Raw genomic sequence first — 4,086 nt, forward strand, 5'->3', positions numbered from 1 at the left:
CATGAACACTAGGGAATGTATTCAATTCCAGCCAACCTTACCTCCGCACTTAAATTATACATTGTTCTCAATGTGAAAAGATAAAAGGAAAGAAAAGGAATACTCCCCTAACGTAGTAGGTGATTTATCGTGTTTGGGGCACCATTAGTTTTCAAATTTCTATGAAATGTGCTCATTTTACCTTTATTGTTTAAACCTACAACACGAAAACAAATGCACTTAAAACATGCCAAAAAGATAAGAAATTTAACAAATCATTGGATTGCCTCCTAACAAGCGTCTGTTTATAGTCATTAACTTGACTATTTTGCCTCATTATCAAGAAGGCTTTGTCAGAGAGTTGTCCACCAACTCAAATAGTGGTTTGAGTGAATGAACTACTTATCCAAAAGATAAGAGAGTAGGAAGAGATATAACGGTCTCAAGTGTTTGGTAGATATCACCTTGAATGTGAACCAATTGAGAACTCATCAACGAACTTTTCGCAGGTATTGCTTGGAAAATTTTATCTTTAGAAACTGCACTTTCTAAACACTCCACAAGAGGGGTTAAAATTGAACCACAAAGTTCATCTCTTGAAGTTCAAGATTAGTTTCAAAAGAATTATTATGCAGGGTTTGGATTTTATCATCAACACCACAAGTAGATTCATCATGACCATGAAAACGTAGTCCACCTTAGCATGTGACATTCCTACTATTTATGCTAGTATTTCATTCATTTGAAGAATAATTTCACACAAAATATGCAATTGGTCATATACTTTACCAAAGTGTGAAGTCAATTCTTCATTCTATCTTCTATCCTAAAAAAACGGTTGTCTATCTCATTGGCTAACTTTTCAAGTTTTGAATCCATATCATTAACAAATTTTTCTATAACTAGCTCCCAAGATAATTTAGAATTGTTAGCTAACTTTGTTGTTTCTAACTCCTCAGAAAAAGATGTATTAGCCAACTTCTCAATTGTCAATTTTTAAGATGGTTTATAATCTTGTTGGACATCAATAAGTTGGAAATCATAAAAATTTTAAAAATCACTAGAAACACAATGACCATACTAATCATAATTATGCATATTACCCCAAGTAGGGTCATGGTGATCAACATAAGAAGCACAATGCCCGAATCCAACAAAGTAATCTACATGTTGTACTTGCATACATTGATAATCAACATGATAATCTCCATAGAAAACACAAACCATATAATTGAAATTTGAATGATTAACATTCATATATTGTTCAACCAAATGCATCAAATTGTTCAATTTAACATTTCATCTCGATATGCCATTATCAAGGGACATACCTACGGGATTTTCTTGCATTTCACCACCATGCATTATGCATTGAAAGTATCATGGATCATGCTCCCAAATTCCTTCTCTCACACATTGTACTCCAAAATTATCTATCTTTCTCATTTTCTAAAAATGCCCTCAAACACCTTAGAAGTAAGATTAAGCAAGAAACATAGATACTAGTAACACATATCACAAAACAAAAATAAAACACAACAAAATAAGTTACACACAAACACACAAACACAAATGAAAAAAATGATGAAAATAGCACAAGAAATCAAGCAAAAAGGTCTAAACTAACAGAGTCACTCTTGATACCGATATTGCCACAAATCCTCCCCAATAACGGCGCTAAAAACTTGACGTGTGCGAGATATGCATGCAACAATAAAGTTTAATCTTAGTCAAGTTTTGAATTTATAATTTCCTAAACTAATCCACACGCAATTTTTCGCAAGTATACGAGTCGTGAGCAAGTATAGAGTAATTAAGGTCAAACCCATAGGAAAGATGAATAACTACCAGCACTACTAAAGTTTTCTATTATTTAAACTATCAACAAATTACATCTAACCAATCTAAATTGCTAATGGGAAGAAAAATATAAATGAAAACTTCTTGAATAATGGAATTCCTATCTACTTATACTAGTGCAACTTTCTGACTAAATTAGTACTAAAACCTCGGTTCAGTCATGGTGTAATTTTCATGATACCCGTTTTCGCTAGTGTACCAACCATATCTATAGTTAATCCATACCTGTTCATGATTATGAAATCAACTATAAATTTATTTATTTCTATGAAATTACTACAAAACAAGTTACAAAAGTGCACCTCTGCTTTCACGATTGTATTTCCTAGATTTAGCACTTCTATGAACTAGTGTCAAATTCTAATTTTTATTGTGAATTTAACATCTTGAGATTATCACAATTAATGGCCAATTAATCATGATTTTGAGATCAAAAGTGCTAAATAACTTAATCACGATAATAGACAAAATAATCAAGAAATCAGCATATAAAAATCATAGATAACTCAACCAAATACCCAAGGCATAAATTTTAAAACAACATCACAAATATAATATCCAAAACTTGCATTAACAAAACCTAGAATCCAATACAAAGATAAAATGGTGGAGAGAAGAAAAATCCTTGTCACTAGAGTTTCTTAAACCTCTCCATTTTCATCTCCATTGACCTCCTTGTTGAACCAATACAAGAGTAGATATACAACACAAGTCCTAAACTAGTCCTATAAACTAATAGAAATGAAAAAAAAAGCTATAAGTGTTGTGGATTTGTGTTTTGCCTTGAAGGGCAAGACACAACCCTTTTTGTTTCTTTCTTTTGTTCAAAAACTCTCTCCCTCTCTAAAACTAATTGGAAACTAAATACTCCCTTCTAAACTAAAGGCTCCTCTATTTATAATTTTCAAGTCCCTTCAATTTTCACAAAAAGCCCCTTATGTCTTGAAGAGTCAAAATTATGAAATGGAATGACATAAAGTTGACAAAAATTAATGTCTTGGGTCCAAAAAGTTGCTGCCAAAACGTCATGGTTTTTACAAAAAAGAAGGATGAAAAGATGGCTGCAAGTTGTGCAAGTTGCGCAACTTGTAGATTTTTCCCACTCAAGTATACGACGCTGTAGTCGAAGTGAATTTCATTATCTGATGTCGTATACTGCTAAACACTCTTCTTTGAAACATTCTATGACGGGTATCTGGCACGATTATCTGACTTGACTCCCTCTATCCGACGCCGTATACTGTTCAACACCCTTTCTCTTGCAAAACCTTCTAGGAGGTATCCGGCTTGATATCTGACTCGAAATTCACTGTTCGGCCCTGTATACTCTCATCCAATCCAATGATGACTTTTTGTAAACGGCCCCGCATTGTCCTTGCTCCTTCATCCCTACCACAATATGGTAAACATTAACAACTAAAAGGGTTGAATTCACAAATCTTCTCAAAGTTACTCAAGAACATCAAATATTGTCAAAATGGTCATTCACATTGTCTTAAAAGCTCAAAATTAGTTATAAATGAACTAAAATATGCACAAACTATTAGTTAAAATAGACACTTGTCATTAATTTTCTAGTTACTTATGAGTTGATTGAGGGTGCAAAATGCTTATGAAAGTGTAAAGGCAACTAGCATAGAAGTTCATATGGGTTCTCTGCATTTAATTCTATTAGGTACAACATGAAGCATGAAAAGATAGCAGGTGATCTATAAGGATTAACCACCTCTAATAGTACATGACTTGTCTTATTATTAGTCACTTGTTAAAACATAACTCAAGAAATCATAGTACTAAGTGAAAAGTTCTTATATAGGTGTATTCACATATTTATTCATTGAGAGTTATGTTTGATAATAAGGAAATCATTAATCTTATAAGAGTTGTCATTTATTTTGATACTCTAATATGAGATAACTATGCTAAGGGATGCTAATTATATAGTACACATGCATAGCAAAGTAAAGTCACGTACTTGATTCTTCTCTTTATTTGGGTGATCAAGATACTTTTTTAGAAGCCAATCTTAATCTGAAAATATAAGTTAGTTAATTATGTTTAATCAATGATAATTTAAATTCTTTTAGTATAGTTCTTATTATTAAAAATTTTAATTTTTACTTATTACCAATGTAACCTAATTAGTCGCATACACAAAAAGTTTCATTATGCAAGATTAAAAGATAATCAAAGAAGAACTTAAATGTAAGTTTGTAAAGCATATCATTTAATTTGTGAGCAACTTAT

The sequence above is a fragment of the Coffea eugenioides genome, chromosome 10 (assembly GCF_003713205.1).
Source record: "Coffea eugenioides isolate CCC68of chromosome 10, Ceug_1.0, whole genome shotgun sequence".
Taxonomy (NCBI): domain Eukaryota; kingdom Viridiplantae; phylum Streptophyta; class Magnoliopsida; order Gentianales; family Rubiaceae; genus Coffea; species Coffea eugenioides.